This window comes from Nothobranchius furzeri, chromosome 1 (genome assembly GCF_043380555.1).
Source record: "Nothobranchius furzeri strain GRZ-AD chromosome 1, NfurGRZ-RIMD1, whole genome shotgun sequence".
Taxonomy (NCBI): Eukaryota; Metazoa; Chordata; class Actinopteri; order Cyprinodontiformes; family Nothobranchiidae; genus Nothobranchius; species Nothobranchius furzeri.
This window is the reverse complement of record NC_091741.1, coordinates 49,883,483-49,902,171: the sequence shown is the minus strand read 5'-3', so window position 1 is coordinate 49,902,171 and position 18,689 is coordinate 49,883,483. Positions and strand designations below refer to the sequence as shown.

The window sequence follows — 18,689 nt, the reverse complement described above, 5'->3', positions numbered from 1 at the left end:
GTTTATTGGAGGGCTGGAGGTAAACAAAAAAGAAGAAGTGTTTAAGAGTTGTAAATAATTTGGGTGCAGGGAGGCGGAGCTTAATCAAAACAGTCTTGGAATTACTGTAATTCAATGCTTACTGTTTTCTTCCTATTTTATATAATACCAACAAGTATATATTTCCATTTGATGCCTGTTTGCTTGGCTTCATCCACTACATGTCACATCTTTGTGTTTGACAGCTAACTTAAAAAAATAGTTGGCACACATTTCTTGCTGGTATAATCTGTTTGGAGAGGTTTTGGAGTCATTAAAATGGCTGAAGACGCTTCAGTTTGTCACACGTCAGAAAGGTTGAAATGACAGCAGCGGGCACCCGGTGCAGCTCTAGGCCAGTCTGTCAAAACGCCCTCGCTGATAAATGTTGAGTGATCGGTAAAGTTAAGATGAAGACATATTTTCCTCTGCAGGCACCTGGTTGTTTATGTTTATAAGCTGTTACTTTGCCTGTTATTAATATATTTGTAGTCACAAAGTCAGCTGTGAACAGATGGGCATTTGTTCTGAGCATGGCAGTTTGGCTCCAAAATGTGCGGTGCAGAGTTGTACAAGTGTCTAACTTCATGCATGTGTGAGAAAGAGAGTGATATATTGATAGATATATTAAAGGCTGTAGCCTCAGGTCCCAGGCCTCTAGCTGCCTCAGAGTTTGGCAGTAGGTTTGTCAAACGTTGTGTGAAATGACGCCCGGTGAAATTTCTGACAGCTGCCTGTTCGTGGGCCAGGTTCTAAAAGCCCCGGAATATTCTGAGAATGTAAGGAAAATGTGCAATTTTACCACCTGGCATGAAACATTTTCTAACCAGTTCTCTGGTGTTTCACCAAAAGCAGCTGCAGTTGCAAGTCTCCAACTCCAAGTGAAGAGTTTAATAAGGTTCCTCTAGAAAGCTGAATTAACTGAGGTTATGTGGTTGGTCTTGCAGCTTTTGACTCTCCAACACATCTTCCCAATGGTGGTTAATTTATAGCCTCACTGAGGTGAAATGTTCTGTTTTGTGCAGTGATTTTATGTTTTCTTTATTTTTTTCTTACACAAAAACTTACTGAACTTCCATGACGCCAATGCTTAAAGGGGCATTATGGAAGTTTGACAGCCAAAACATGTATAGAAATAATAAATGTCTTCTTCATACATTCTCCTGCAATGTCCTGGTCCTGTAGAATGAGCCCTGGCATTTTTACTGTGATTGCCTGTTTTTCTGTAAAATCACAGAAAAAGAGAGTTGCTCGGGTCGAGCAGGCTGCTTCATGCGCGTTCACGCTCAGGCATCGCCCGTAGCATTTGCTATCAGTAGCTTTAGCAGCAGAGAGTGAGGCAGTGCCACTTTGTCGCTGTTCCTAACGCCTAGTAATAATAATAATAATACATTTTATTTAAAAGCGCCTTTCAGAACACCCAAGGTCACTTGACAGAAAACACTTAATAAAATACAATAAAACAATAATAAAACTCAAACAAGAAAGAAAAAAAAACAAAGAGAGAAACAGTTCAATAAAATCAGAGGTTGTAGGCAGATTTAAACATTTGTGTTTTGAGTTTTGTTTTGAAAAGGGTAAAACTGTTGATGTTCCTGATGTCTGGGGGAAGTGAGTTCCAGAGACAAGGAGCAGAGCGGCTGAAAGCTCTGGTCCCCATGGTAGCGAGACGGGCAGAAGGAACCGCAAGATGGATGGAAGAAGAAGATCTGAGAGAACGGGATGGGATGTGAATACTTATAAGGTCTGAGATATATGGAGGAGAGAGGTTGTGGATTGCTTTGAAGATATGGAGGAGAATTTTGAAGATGGACCTGAATTTAACTGGGAGCCAGTGAAGCTGTTGGAGAACCGGGGTGATGTGGTGAAAGGAAGGGGTTCTGGTGATAATACGGGCTGCTGAATTCTGGACCATTTGCAGTTTATGAAGGAGTTTGTTGGGGAGACCATAAAGAAGTGAAATGCAATAGTCGAGACGGGAGGTGACGAGGCTGTGGATGAGAATGGCGGCAGTGTGAGGGGTCACTTGTAGCTAGTGATGAACCTAGCTACATTTCTGAGGACCCTTAGCTACTTCCTTATAGAGATTTCCTGCAAATTAGCAACAAAATAGCCATTTTCGCTCCGACCCGTTCTTTGAACGTTGTTTTAGTTGTAATCAAGGATATAAATATTACAGATACCAAAAATGTCAGTGGTGGTTTAGCTCATCTAGTTATACGTTGGACTCTTGTGCAGGAGACCTGGGTTTGATTCTGGATGTGAACATAGTTTTTTTTAGAGTTTCTTTTTTACAGTAATGGTAACATTTTTTACAGTAAGATGCCCAAATTTTTATTTGAGACTCGCCGAACGGCATTGAATTCACAGATAAAAAAGATGTGGGTTCAACTTTCATTTTGGAACAATTTTTCAAGCAAGGGAAGAGCATGATCTGAGCATGCAGGAAGACTGACCCATCATAAACCCTTGTCAGCTGTGCTGAAGAGAAAAGGTACAGAAGCAAATTATTTTATTAATTAGCTGCGCTTTCTCCTGCCCTCTGTCCTCCGGGCCACACACACACAAGGGACTGTCAGCTCTCAGAGCTCTGTGAAGCGGACCCCCGTCAGCTTCACAGAGCTTCGTCTCAGCTGTTATTTTCGTTAAGGAGTGTGCACATACAGCATGCGTGCCTCGTGCATGAGCCTCCTATTGAAGCTGCCGTTATGCTTTTGGCCAGAGGGGGCAATCGCGAGCATAAAAATTCAAAACTCCGTAAAGTCCCTTTAAGTGATGGATCAGAACTGTTGCCTTTATTCAGCTTGACTGTAGTTGAGAACAAACTCGCTGCAAACTAGCAAATTCTTAGAGTGGGGTTGACTGGCTTAAGCTGTCCTTACACAGGATCTATAATCAGTCAATACCTTCATTCCAGTGACTCGTAATCCAAGCCTTTCATCTGGTCTCCAAGGTGATTACAGCAAGTCATTCTTCCTTCATCCTTCCTCATGCCTTTAGAATCCACTTGTTTTACACACAGGTCACATGAAGCTAATTTAGCTATGAATTTTACCCCGGACTACGATTACAACTAGGATTACATTTTACTAATAATATTCATGCAATGCGAACCTCTCTTCTCTGATTGGCTAACAGCTATGAGACTCTTCTGGCGCCTTCCTTCGCTTTTCTTTCTTGGCTAAAAAATGAAACGTTAATGTTTTACCTCCACACAGCCTGAATTTGTTCCTCCATGTCGTGGAGTTGCTAATGTTAATGCTAATGATTAGCTTCCACTAGCTGAGACGTGCTCTGCTCTCTCCCGGCCACAAAACCAAAGCGGGTTTCCATGGCCGCAAGCCAAAGTGGGGAGCTTCATGGATGCTAATTTCACCAGTGATGTCATTTTTTCTGCTACTCCCTTCCCCCATCCCGTGGAGTCCCATGCAATTTGAACTGAGTGCTGTGCATCATTAACCAATAGCATTAGACATCTGCTTACATAAAACTGTCAATCACAGAGCGTGCATGAGCGTTTGAGGACATACCTAAACAAATGAAGAGCTGCCAACCTTTAAAATCTATTTAAATGTCAATAAGCAGCATAACATTAGGATAATACTTGAAAACCAATGTGTTTTAGCTCTTTTGGTCAGCTAGAAGTAGCGTGACCAGCTAAGCCAATGCTTCCGTATGGGAAGCCAATGGCCTGGTAACGCTCCCATCCAAATAACCCCACCTCCTGAGAATTCTAACCAAGCCAATCAACGCTGAGCAGCGTGCGTCACACACACTGCAAGGCTCAGTTTCTCATAAACAATGAAGATGGCATCTGAAGCGAAGTTTGCTGCGGCTCTTTCCTCTGTTCTAAGTGGCTTGGGTATAGGGATGGGTACCTTTGACATTTGAATCGATCCAGTACTAATTACCGGTACCTACGAATCGATACCGGTACTTAACGGTACCAATTTTCGATACTTTTGAGTGTTTATTATTTTAATTCTCTTTTATAATTAAATATATATTTTTCACAATATATAACAATATTTGATAAATATCACGATAAATAACATACAACTGTTTGTATTTTAACATTGCCCTTGTAGTTTTATAAGCTGATAATTAAACTGAAGCAAACATCTTTACTGTGAACTAAATTTACTGTGTATCTTCATTCCTTTTGCCGTCTTTTTTCATTTGATTTTTCCTACTGGGAAGTTAGAATTTCCGAGGAGAAAGCGAACGCACCATTAGCTGATAACAGTGGTAGCAATGGAAGCTAACATATCAAGCTAACGATATCTTAAACAGTTTATTTAGCTGCTGGAGCAGATTAAGACGATGCCTCACACTTAGATCGTCACTGGTTTCGTCTTCACCCGTCACATTTAGTAAAGTGAAGCCAAACTTTAGAGCGCGTTCATGTTGTTCTAGTCGGAAATTCGGAGTTCCGAGGAGAAAGCGAACGCACCATTAGCAAAACGGAAGCTAACATATCAAGCTAATTATATTTACCTACCGGAGCAGATTAAGATGAGGATGTCTCACTTAGATAGTTGTCGCTGGTTTCATCATCCAGTTACCCATCACATTTAGTGAAGTGGAGCCAAGCTTTAGCCTGCGTTCTCTCTACCATGCTGCTCTGTTTACAACTGGTTCACAGCAAGCGATGACAAAACGCTCTTGCGCATGCGCAGCTGTCTTGGCAAGTTCTCGTTATGATGGACGGGTACCGAAACGAGGCACCGTTTGAAATGAAGTGAATCAGTGCTCGGTCGGTACTATGGAATTCGGTCGGTACCTTAAAAAGTACCGAATTCGGTACCCATCCCTACTTGGGTATGTCTTTAAAACCACAAGAAGAAAAGCTGAAAGCATTTCTTCTAAAGAAAGATGTCTGGGCTGTCGCCAGATGCCATCTTTGACCACAACTAAAAAACGTCAGCGTTGTGCGATGCAGTGGTCATTTCTGGCTTTTTTTCTGATTAGTTATTTTGAGCTGGCTAGTCCCGCCCCTTATAGTGCTCCCTGCCTCCGAGTATCCAGACTCATCCTCTGTGTAGAATAGACAGAGGGCGAGTCTGCCAGGCCAGGCTAGACTAGGAGTGCACGTTCATGAACGAGAGGCATTGCTTTTAGCTGTCAAGACAGAAGTTGGAAGAAGGTTTTAAGTTTCGGAACATTTGTCAGCCACTAGGTGGTGCTATTGGATAAAACAACAACTCCGTATTATAGTTTTAAGGCCAAGTCCTAATCTAGTCTCAAAGCTTTGAGGACCAAGCTCAGATCAGGTCCCCAATCATAAAGGGCCAAGTCCAGCTGAGACCACTTTAGTTCACATCAAATCTTAGAGGAGCAAGTCCAGTTCCAGTCCCAAGTTTCCAGAGATGTGACCCAGTCACTGCTTTGCAAGTCACAAGCAAATCACAAGTCTTTCCAGTCAAGTCTCAAGTCAAGTCCAAGTCAAAGACGACAAAGTCCAAGTCGAGTCCAAAGGCAATGATGTGGAAGTCCAAGTCAAGTCCAAGTCCGTAACTTTGAAATTTCAAGCATAATCAAGTCATCTTTCCAACTTCAATTTAATGACAATGATGATAAATAATTCCCAGAAAAAAAAAACCTTCTTAAAGCTTTACTTATTTGCTCAAACAAGCAGAAAATGCAACTGAAGTTGATTATTAAAACAGTGCTGCTGTATTTAGCAGAACGAGCTCAAACCCAGAAGGAAGAATGATTTATAATTTTGGTCCATGTTGGGCCACTTTTGTGCAAAAATATCAAATATGTTCGAGTCATCATCAAGTCAATAGATGCAAGTCGATTCAAGTTGCAAGTCATTGGCGTTTAAGTTCGAATAAAGTCGTAAATCTTTAAAGATTTTATCAAGTCATGTCAGAAGTCATTAAAATAATAACAAGTCTGACTCGAGCACATGTCATGTGACTCGAGTCCACACCTCTGCAAGTTTCTAATGATTAAATCTGATGTTCTCTCACCAGGTGCCTCCCATCTAGTCAGCCTGAAACACTAAGCTGCTTAATCTTCTGGATTCAAACCCCTGTGGGTCACACACTTACCGTGTTGTTTGTTCAGGTCTAATCCAGTGTCTGGGCTTGTTTTGAACAGGTAACTTCCTCATTTATTAGTTTTTAAGGAAATACCTAAAGCTGAAACTAATATTTATGACCTATTACAGTGTTCTTGTGGAGAGATTTCAGAGATCCCTGTAGACAACAACACTTTATTCCCACTCCAGGTATAGTTTGATCAAATAGTGCTCTTCTCGATTTAAAGCCTGCTGGTAATGAGTCTTTTATAGGCTCCAAAACATTTGAAGGATGTGGTTGTATCCCGAGACAAAGCAGGCAGCGGTAAAGTGTTCTTGCTGGGCGAGTCTCGTGGCTTTGCTGGTGAAGCATTATCACCATCAGACCTTCTCTGCTACAGTCTGCCACCGGAGAGCTCCTGGGAATTAGCGGCTCGCCGGGCCATTAATTCACTCCCTTGCTTATTCTCCAGTCTGCCAGATAAAATTGACTAAGAAAGCTCAGTTCCTCATTATCAGTTCTAAGCTTTTCAAACTTTATCACTCCTGAATGTACACGGATCTATTCCTTAATTACACAATCAAGCTTCCATATGGCAGTCCAGGTTCTTTTTTCAAATGTGGAGAGATAAATGGGAAAGAGAATGGAGAGGTTAAATGAAAAACATTTTTAATAGCCCTCTGTTTTCGGCTCTCCTGCTGTTTCATTTCCTTTCTGATTCTTTCCATTCTTTTTCTTTTCACTTCTGTTCATTGGAATGCTGCTTTGTTTTTTATCTTCTGTCTCTGTCATCTTCTTCTCCAAGCATCTTAGCATTTTAAACACCCCTCTCATTTAATGTGCTTCCTGCTTTACTCAGGTCTTTTTTGTTGGGGTTTTTTTCCTCCTCTTGGAATATGCATAGCTTTACCCCCTTCCTGTGTTTATTGTTTTGCATCAATTATCCCAGTTTCCTCTCATTCAGCGTCTTTGTCTATATCTCCTGTGTCTCCCCTTCTGTTTTTCTGTAGCATCTGTCGTCCCATAGTTTTCCTCTCATCAGTCCTCTTTTATTCTCTTTGTTTCCCCTGCCTCCTCTTTAATCTGTAGGCTTCTCCTAAACGCACCTTCATTATTTCCCTCTCATCTGTCCCACTTTTTGTTTTTTCAGTTGCTTTATTGCTGCGACAGGAAGTTAGTCATCACATCTTCTGCTCTGCCTGACGCTCAATGTCTCTCACTTCTGTCTTCTATTGGGTTCTTTATTCTGTCACCTTTTCTCCGTTATGTTTCACCTTTTTTGCTCATCAACAATGTGGAATTTCTATTTTGAGTTTGTTACAGTGTGCATGTCTAAATGCATGGCTGTGATGTCATGTAGCGCCTCGTTTACAGTGATTGGTGCTATCGAATGGGGCTGGTTCTTACTCTTTCCTTTTACTATTAAATCTCTTACAGTTTTGTGCTCTTCTGCAATTATTGCAATCTTCAGATCAATATGATAGGGCAACTCTACAGATCCCTATTTTCCTAGTTATTTCCGGTTTCTGCGTGAAAGGCTTCACAAATTGAGGTAAAAGCTGTCACTTGTCTCCATTTAAAAGCCAACACCTAGCTACAGGTATAACTGGAAAAGAGAAAATGCAAGCATCACGTTTGATTTGATCCTTCTCGAGGTTCTGCCGAACAAATCCGCTTGATTGGACAGTTTTATTGTGAAAATGTTATTATATTTATTTATTTATTCATTTATATAATGCTTTCCACAACCAGAAGCTGACCAAAGGGCTTTACATCATAAAATAAGACCGTAAAAATAGAGATTACGACAAAAGACAGGACTTAAAACCTTAACGTTTAAAAGTGATTAAAAAAAACACACAAATCATAAAAAGCTAAAGGAATAAAAGAGCAGATAGGTAAGTCTGCTGAAAAAGGTGCGTTTTAAGCTTTGACCTCAAAGTGGACATAGAAGTTTAAAAACGAGCGGTCGCCCCAGTGTTTGGATCTGACCGTGTGAGATCTAGAATAAACTTGTGTGTCAGAGAGATAGGCAGGACCGAGGTCGTGGATACTCTTGATTGTAAACAGGATGGTTTTGAATTGTATTCTAATGAAAGCATGAATGACTTTCTCCAGGTCTGAGTGACTGAGAAATAGCTACAGCTAGGAGATGGCTCTCAGTTGATAAAAGCTGGTCCTGAATACTGTGTTGATGTGCTTCGAGATTCAATTGTTTGTCGAACATATCTCAGAGGTTCCTGATACAAAGCTTACATTTGAAGGCCAGATGACTGAGATCAGTTTCAGGAATACCAGGATGGTTTGGAAGGGTAAAAACTACAGTAAATCCTCTAATACAGTCCCAGGCCTTTATATACTCAAGCACATTCTGGTTCAGGACTTTATTGGAAGGAGGCCAGAATTAGAGGCAGGCCTAATTTCAATTTGAGCAAAACAAACTACCAGTAGAATGAATAAAATCAAAATTGTATGTCTATTTGAACCTATAAAACTCTAGGATCATTTTTTGAAAATGTACAGTTAACATTGAACGTACGAATAGATCATTTACTACAAGCACCGTTGTTTCAGGCTAAATCCCAGTATGGTAACAAAAACGTAGCAAACATGCCGGTAGTGCAATGTAAACAGTTGGTGATAATTAGGTTATTGATTCACAACAAAAGGCAACAGACACATTACTGCTCCAAAGTTGAACCGTTCGTGTCTCATTTGGTTTGAAGTTAAAAAAAGTTATAATAATCCTCCAACTGTTTAATCCTCATCCTCCTCAGTCTCTAATTCTTTTCAGGTCAATGTTAAAATGTTTAACAGCCATAAAAAACCTTTAGTAAACCCTTACCTGTGATGAAGTGATCACTGCAAACCGTAGCATTTTCCGTTCTGTTTCTGCTCATCTTGCAGCCGGAGATTATGATCCACTATTCCATCTTTGTTCAGTAAGTTTCAGTAAGTCCTTAGTGGTGCACTGCTTTTGGGACACACACACACACGCACGCACGCACGCACGCACACACACACATTTGTTTTAGTCCCGATCGCACGAATTTCGGAGATTTTTACTCCCAGTCAGCAAAATAAATAAGGTTCTGTGCTGCAACGGCTACCTCCTGACTCAGCTCTGTTGTTGATGACATTGCTGCAAATTTTTTTCTAATATTTTTTTCTAATAACTATTAGAGACCGGCTTTTATTTACCCCCGCTGACAGCGGGACTGGCTAATGTAGGCCAGTATTAGAGGATTTACACTCTGTTTTGTCTTCATTCAGCAGCAGCTGCCTTTTTACTTTCAGCAAGAATTTTATTTTTCGTTTGTTTCATTTGTTGGCACTGATCCATACCAACACTGCCAACGCCAATGTTTTGTGTAACAAACATCACATTAAAACAACTTGTAGTGAGAATAACCTGCTGTTCTCGCACACCCTCGAGATACAACCTCTACATCAAGGTATTTCAGACCAGGATCACTGAGTAATCAGTTTTCACTTATTTTTGAAAATGATCGGTCACTTTAAGTTTTTCATGCAGGCTGAACAGGGAAAGAGTCTACTCCTATCTCCTGTATTAGCTTTCGATAGAAAAAAGATGGACAAACACTTTCAGAAAAGCCTGACAGATCGACGTCACACCGCCACGCAACGTTCACGCACTCACCCATCTTGTTTCACGACGGGAAGGGTGTTGTTGGTTTAGCTTCCAAGAAACGGCAGAAAATGTCTCTGCTAGTAGAAGCTAACTGTTAGCATGAGGAACTCCACCACTCAAGCCAGAACTTCTACAGGCTTGTGTTATTTGTGGAGTTAAAACAGCATTGCAAATCAAATAAAGTTAGTGGTAGAGTTGCAGAGTTGTTAGCCAATCAGTGGCGAGATGTCCAAATATCAGGAAATAACTCCTCCAGCTGAATTCTTTGTGCTGAAACAGGCGTACCAGAGATTTTTTTCCCTAGAGTATGACCCACAAGGCATTCATTCCTACTTGATACCACTGCAAATGTATTTAAACTTAATCTTTAATGTAAATGGTAATTAGCCTGCATTTGTACTTTTCTGGGTCAGAAGACTCCAAGTCAGTCCCACCATCCTGAAAGCTTACACAAGTGTTTTGTATTTTTACAGTCGAGGGGAATTAATCCATCATCCTGGAAAACCTGCAAAGAGCCACCAAGACCATTGAAATTGGTGATGTTCATGCATTAGATTGAACTTCAAACGTGAAGTTTGCAGCCAATTTAAATAATGGCTGACATCTTGGGTTTTAAAATCATAGATATGAATACATAAGCGTCATGTTGAATGCTGGAGAGCGTAACAGCATCTCCGACATACTGGTTGGGTTCCACTCTCCAAACCCAACTGGAGTCAATGAAGAGTGAGCAACTATGCTCATTTTTTGTACAGCCTGTGGTTGCAACAACTAGCACACTATTGAAAACAGATCATGTGGGACTTTTGTGGGGCTTTTTTAGCCTACGTTTTAGGATTTTTTAAACATTTTCTAATTTTATTTTATGCAATTAAATTAATAATTTAATTATCATGCCATACCATAAGTCTGGTTTTGGGGAAAAAGCTTAACAAAATGTGTTTTTGTTGGGTTAGCATTCCTCAGTAGGAATAAATGCACTGGGGGGAATGGCGACTCCAGCAAGATGGCAGCCATCCACTATGGCAGCTCCAAGAGGCTGCACCAGCCCACTGGGTGTCTATGTATATATGTCTGTGTTTCTAATGACCCGTCAGGCAAATTAGACATTTATCTCTTAGATGCTGCTTCCAAATGTGGCGATTGTATCAGTTTGTACATTTAGCTTTCTAAAATCAGCTTCTCTAAAAAACGTCAGTTTCTCAGAACAGTACACATTATCTCACGATCTGTTCCTTACATTTTCTTCCATTTAACTCAAAAGGTGTGTGTCTTACTCTCATCTATTTATTATTATTTTTTACTTTTGATGCTGTCTTCACAAATTGTGTAGTATTTTATTTTTCTTGTATTCAGCACTTCGCGGCCATCACACTGCAACTCTCAAACTGCAAAATCTTCAAATTAGATGAGTAATACGCAGACAACCAGCGAGGAGAAGATAACGGATGGTCCTGGGCAGAGACGGTGGGGTTTGCAGGAGCACAAGATGCTCAAGTCTCAGCTCCAGCTCTCTTTGTTTGGGTAAATTAACCTGGTAAAGTCTCTCAGTGCCAGTTCTGCTCTCATTAAATAAGAACCGCTGCTGCCTGTGAGTGCTGAGTCACATTTAAAGTAAGCAAACTGTTCTTCAGAGCGATGCAGTACCATCGCCCCATTTCTTAAATAAACAAACAGATTTGAAACAGAGAAGTGAGACATCACTATGATTTAAAACATCGTGAACCCCGACCAGCCACAATGATCATGTCCGTGTTACTGTGCTTATGCAAGATTTCCTCTCTCCGACTTTGTGTGTGTGTGAGATGCCGAAGCGATCTGTATGTGTATAGCACTGAGGTTAATTAGCTTCACAACGCTGCCATCTATCAACCTAATGCTCGGTGTCTGGCCCCCGACAGCTCCATTACTGCCTGACACACACACACACACACACACACACACACAAACACACATGAAGGCCACTTTAGGTCATAATCACACCGTTCTCTCTTTGCTACATGACAAAAACAGTACTAGGATGTCTTTTTATTAGAATTTTAGGGTGACTTTTTTTCCGTATGAAGTACACAAAATTTTTTGCATTTGTGGCTTCTTTGTCTTCTTTGTGAGGATGACATAAAGTTTGAAGTGAAATATCTAATTTAGGGCACAGGTAGAAAGACTCGTGCAAACAGCCACTGATCTGGATCTTTAGGTGTGTAAGGGTCCAAATCTGTCGGTCAGTTATCTTCTCAGTTCCCTTTGTGGGATTCAGACTGATCTATTGAGGGATGAAACTGTTCCCCTCTATTGCCAAAGCTATTAAGGAACAAAAGGGTAAGACTTACGGCCTTTTGTGGCACGACTTCTGAGATATTGGTTTCTGTTGGTTTCACTTCTAAAGTTTCTCCCCGAAGATATCAGTGAAACTCGTGATTGGTTATTAGAGGTGTTCTAAAGGAAAACTTTAGCCACTAAATGAGACGTTGTCAGCGTTCTTGTGTGGATTGATCGTTTCCAATGGGGAAGAAAAACAAATATGAGCTTGTTCTCTTCAGTAAACTTTCTAAGATGTTGTTGAACACAGGTCAATTATGAATCGGCTTGTTTCACGGATGAGAGAAGTCCACTTTAGGGTTTTACAGTGATTCATTTGTGTTTAGATGAATCGAGACTGGACAAATTGTTTTTCAATAACAGCAGCAGTCCATGAAGCTGACTAGATGTGCTGCTTTGGGGATTTTTAATGAATGTTAGTGTACACGTGCAAAAACTAAATAGTGAAACTACTTTGCTCTAAGAAAAATGCTCAGTATAAGTGAGCTGTCAGTCTTAAATTTGTAATATGTTGTAAAATTTTGACAACCTGTAGATCTTTGGGATCACTGAATAAGTCAACAATGGTTACAAGACACCGTGCAGCTGTGAAGGGTGTATCTACTAACTGCCTTTCTCCAACTTTGAGTTTTGGCTCTGGTTAACTATAACTTAAAGAAACTTTGGTTTGGACCATTTCCCTGGCTTCACACGTTTAATCAACACTTTCTTAATCCAAATTAAAACCTTAATAACTTTCACAGAATCCTCACTGTCCTGGTAATTCATTCTGAAAGATTTTATGAATGAAATATTTACACCATCCCATCATTAAATAGAAATAAGCATTTTAGCTTCTGACGACAACATTGGATCCCAACTCTGAACCAAAACCCCAAACATCCTGCAGGCCACACCACTTTAGCCAGATGTTTATAAGCCCTCCTGTAAAAGCGCTCCCTGGACATTAAACTGTCTCATATTGTTGCGTTAAGAATTGGCTACGTATGCAACAAATGATCAATAAGATGCGATAATCCCATATAAATATGAAATATCAATCTGATTGATCTTTGAATGTTTAATCAGAGGATTTTAGTTTATTTTACTTCTTCAGGGACCATAAACACACTTCATATTAATTCAGACAGAGTCAAGGACATCATTTATAAAAATGAAAATTTTTCTATTTTCCTAAACTAATTATTAAACAAGACAATGTATGAATGAAATGATGCAATGGAAGCTAGATGTTTTAGCAAAACCTTTCTTCAGTATCTGAGAGTGTTTGTGGAGTCTGGTTGTAAAATCTATTTGGCTGTATGTTTTTAAGAAGCTGGAGATTTGTTTATAAAAACCATCCGACGTAATTGTACCGAGTCTGCGCACCCTTGTGTGGAGATCCCCGTGCAGATCCAGGGGGTCAGGAGGTCGAGCTGGACACTGCCGATGACGTGGACCTCCAGGTACCAGGAACTCGTAGATTAGCTCCGACACGTTCCGTCTAGTCTGAGATCTCTCCAGGTCACGACAGGAAGCTGGAATGCGTGTTTGCCTTTGTGTCTGTATTTGCTCGCAGCCGTCGCAGAGAGGCTTTTACCTGAGGTCAAAAGGAGGATGGTTTCAAAATGCTTGTTCCCTATTTGGCCAGATTGGGAGTCAGCTAGAAACTGACTAGATGAAGAAGTAATTCCTGTTTCATCAACTTCTGTTAATAAATTTGGCAAATCAGAATTTGACACATTTTAGGGCATCACCAAAAATACCTCAGAATGCCACGCCTTCCCTCAGATACTAAGCGGTTTATTCTCAGTGTGAAGTGGAAATGTTTTAACACTTATGTGAAGTGAATGTTAAACATTAATAATAACCTTATTATAATGTGTATGAGTATACTGATAGATGAACTTATTAAATCAACACATACTGATCTGATGTAGTTTAAAATCTGAAATGGATCATTGTAGGAAAGCTATTCATTCTAAGCACATCATTGATCAAAGCGCAGATTATTTAAACATTTTAGGAACTTTAAGGGGAGATGAACTTTATTCAGAGTAACTATGCAGGAGTCTCGCTTCTGCATGAGACCTTGGCTGAAGATGTTATGTGTTCTTGTACGGTTACCAGGTGTAGTGAACCTGATTAGGCTCTTTTAATTATGTAGAGTAATGGTTTATGCTCTTTTATGAAAGAGGAACCATCCTACATATTTTATAGTTTTAAGAAGACTCAAAGGTTGTTTTCATCGATAAACTGTCGATCATATCCGTGGGTCTGTGTTTCAGTTCAATGAAGAGACAAGTTTGAAAGTTAAAAGATTTAATTCTTCAAATTAAACTAATGATTTTGAAATGACAAGCATAGGAAACAACAATCAACATCTGCAACTTTGTTGAACAATCTTTAACAGTTGATATTGTAAACTTGCTCAAATAGACCTTGTGTTGAATGTGTGAACATTGAGAGTGATGTGATGTGATTATGGATGCGTGTGTGCAAAATGTAGTGAAAATTGAGAATAAGGTGAGATGAATGCGTGTGTGCGTCTGATTTTGCTTCAGGAAGAAACAGGTGTCTGAGTGAAAAGTGATGGTTTGAATAAACTTAGGTTTTGTTGGAAAAGATGCATCAAACGCCATCTCTCGTGGACTGCCTCACCGTAGTCGGACCCTCTTTTAGACCCGGGACGTCAAAGGACGATGTTTCATCCAGGGGTGACACCTCGGCTGGCAGAGAAGACGAAGGCGTGCTGCGACCCGGTCCAGAGATGACCTCGGTACACGTGATAATGAAGCGTTTGCAGATGCGCTTTCTTAAGTTTAAATTACTCAGAAAATCAAAAGACTCGGGACGAGTCTGCGTTAGCGGTTGTAATCCTGTCTGGCTCGGCAGGAACAGCGTGGGAGGGGGGGGGGGGGGGGGGGGGGGGGGGAAGGAGCCGCAGGCTCCTTTCCGGGTGCGTGTTCAACACGTCCGAACTCTCTCGTTGACAAACTCGAACTGAATCATAAGACTGAAACTTACCAAAAGCCTTTCTCTTCTCAAAGCAAAACTTGTGCGTCAGCAAATGTGTTTTGGAGTTTACTGTGAGAGAGAGTGTGTGTGAAGGTCATTATAACATCTTCAAACATTATTTAATTAAGTATGGATTCATTATAGTTATGATTACCCAAAGCATAATAATCATTCATTTGATTAAAACACATTTATAATGAGCAAAGTGATAAGACTGATCATTTAACAACATAAAATAAAGGAAAGGAAGTTTGTTATGTTATGACTAGCTTTTCCATGGGAACACATCTTCTGGCACTGCAGGTGTTCAGATGTTATGGTTTCTCCCAGACTCGCTGGTGTTCAGGTCTTAATCTGTGGGTGAAAGTTCTCAGCGACCCAGCTCTTGACCCAGCTGAGTCAAACGAAACCTTTGGCATAGAAAACCCATATTTCCTCACGTTACACAGGTCTGGTGCGGAGAGCTCTGGTTTGGAGGACAGACAGCTGTAATGCGTCCCTGGATGTGTGACGCAGTTTGTGGCTGCAAATTAAAAGTCAATTTTTGTTCATGTTGATGAAAACTTGTCCTTTGATCCGCTACAACATGGTATCTTGAAGTAAATTTTTTAACTGTCATTACATTTTAGGTCCAGCCACTTTACCAATAATGTTGGTGTGAACTCTCCAAGCTTCACTTAACTTGTGTAAAAAGTTGCTTTTAAAAATTTGCTTCAGTTCTCACCTTTCTATTGCATTTATACATAAATTGCACTGCATTTGTGTTTTCTTTTGTGTGGGGTTTGTGTACCAGCTGCTTGCAAGGTGTAAAAGTTTTAGCAGCAAGAGACATAATGGTTGCTGAGGAGGAGAGGAGGTGAACTGATTCTTTTAACAAACTTCGGTTCTCATAAACACATAAATGGTGAATTGGAACAATAGCAAGGCTCATTGTCATGTTTGTAGAATACATTTGAAAGAGACATCTGTCATATCATGACACTGTATTCCTTTCCGTCCTCCCTTCTGTTCTTGTGAGGGAAAAGAGCAGCCAGATTGTAGAAAACAAGCCCTTAGTAAATGACTCGCCTATTTGCAGCTGCATGAAGGGTAGAAAAGCCCCTTACTTTATACATCCGAAATATTTAACACATTCATGTGTTTAATTTAAATGTAAAATGTATTATCTATGTGTTAAGTTCATTTGTATGATTTGTCTTTGCTTGTTATCTAAAATCTTCTAGTGCTGAACCATAGCTGGCAACAACCCTGAAACAGGTTTGAAAATGGGCTGCAGTACCCAGATTTGACCAGAGGATGTCACTCTCACTTCAGTTTTACATAATGCACCTTTAAGAAATGGAAAGATTTTCAAAGAACAAGAAAGCAGAGAGGCATTGCTTTCAGCAGATATACCCTTTATTATGGTAGACCCCTGGAGTTCTGAACTACAAACGCTTGCTACGAAGTTTTTATCTTTTATTTTAATGTTACATGCCACTGTTTCCTCTTATAATGTGTTTTATGATTGTGTTCAGCGCCATGGGCTTCTGCTAAGGTTGTGGAAGGTGCTTTACAAATTAATAAACGAATGAATGAATGAAAAATGGGGAGACACATGTGGCTTGAGTGGTGGTGGTGGTGGCAGGGGTGGTCCAGGATCCCATTTTCCACAATTTTTAGAATGTCTGGTCACTAAAATAAAAATAACATAACATCCTGTCGGTAAAAATAGGTCTAAATCATGACTGGATCGAAGCTGCCCTATGAAAGAATGATGAAGACATGCCTGTCCCTCCCCCTCCAAAATATGTCCATGGTGTCCTGCTGAGTTCATCACATTTTTTTCCTTCATCCTGAATCTTTCATCATCTCAATAAATTCAAAGCGCACATCTTCAGGACAAAGACAAGACCAGGCAGCTTCATGTATACGGCACATTTCACACACAGACACAATTCAATGTGCTTTCCAGGAGCAAGGCCGGCAGCAAGAACATAAAACATTAAAATAAATGTGACAACATAAAACAGCATTTTAAAATTTTAAATACATTTAATTAGATGTAAGAATAAAATAAAAGCACAACGTGAAAGGCTGAGCAGTTACGGTGCAAAAGGTGCGGCATAAGAAACATTCATTCAAAGGCTGATGAACACATGAAAGTTTTTAATTTCATTAAATAGTTACTAGAGTTGGGGCACATGCATATGCTGGGCGTATACACCTGAAGGAGATCAGACATGGTTTCTGACCCCATGCCATTTAGTGAGTTATAAACAAGTAGAAGTACTTTGAAATTGACTGTAGTTTACTGGAGAACAGGAGTGATGCAGTAGCTCAACAGGTTGAGCGGGGTGTCCAGTAATCGGAAGGTTGCAGGTTCGATCCCGGCTCCGGACAGAGACAATTCTGGTGTTGTGTCCTTGGGCAAGACACTTAACCCACCTTGCCTGCTGGTGGTGGTCGGAGGGACCGGTGGACTCGGCAGCCTCGCCTCTGTCAGTGCGCCCCAGGGCAGTTGTGGCTACATCGTAGCTCATCACCACCAGTGTGTGAATGTGTGTGTGAATGGATGAATGATACACTGTAGTGTAAAGCGCTTTGGAGTCCTTACTCTGAGAGGCGCTATACAAGTGCGGGTCATTTATCATTTGATGTATTCGGTTAAGACTCTAGCAGCAGCACTCTGAATAAGCTGCAGTTGCTTCACAGCTTTTTTTTTTGGAAGTCCAGTCAAAAGACCGTAGCAATAGTCCAACCTGCTGGAGATGAACACATGAATGAGTTTCAGGTCTTGTCTGAACACGAGACCCCTGAGTGGAGCTATTTGATGAAGATGATAAAACACTGATCTAGTTAGAGCCTTAATGTGACCAGTGGAGCTCAGGTCTGAATCAATTATGACACCAAGACTTGTAACCTGGGTCTTTGCTCAGGTGGTTTATGAATGACCAGGGACAAACCAAAGCCAGTTCAGCTTTGCTGCCGCTGCTTTCTGCTAGAGGCTCTGGTCTGTTCATTCAGTAACTGTTGAAACATCTCAACAACGTTGGAGTTTATTAGGATTTGTTCAAATTGGAACAAGAATTTGTCTGCTCGATTAACTTGTAACCTCTCTTGTAGTTGTTAGTAATAGTTCAGTCTGGATCCAGCTGGTGAGCTGACCAGTTAAAACCCACCACCAGAAGCAGGAACTTCAGTGGGTTTTCATTAAGGATCAGCTCAGTGACATAATTACAGACAATTACGTATCAAGACACATAAACAATACATTACCCGACTGATAAGCTGGTGAAAGTGAGACGGCGTTAATTAAAACACAACAGGCTTCTCTATTTTAATGTACACACTCTCTCTCTCTCTGTCACACACACACACACACACACACACACACACACACACACACACACACACACACACACACACACACACACACACACACACACACACACACACACACACACACACATACACACACACACACACACATTCATTAAAGCAAATGGAATTAAAGGGATTGGAGGAATAATCTTCCTCCTCGGCCATGTGGGGCAACCAACTCGTTAATTTTCCAGCTCCTGCTCCACTTCCTTCGAAAAACCTCACGGTACATCGAGGGATTTACTAGACTCAAATGTTACAGGGCATTAGATGTGCTTGTAGTTGTGCTTCTACACACTCATTTAGTGCAT

At 40.6% G+C, this 18,689-nt stretch overlaps 1 protein-coding gene across 5 annotated transcripts in view; it reads left to right on the top strand.

Annotated features, from left to right (window-relative positions):
• Window positions 1-18,689, top strand: part of grm8a (glutamate receptor, metabotropic 8a) — a 409,634-nt gene that overhangs the window by 137,239 nt on the left and 253,706 nt on the right. The window lies entirely within an intron of this gene.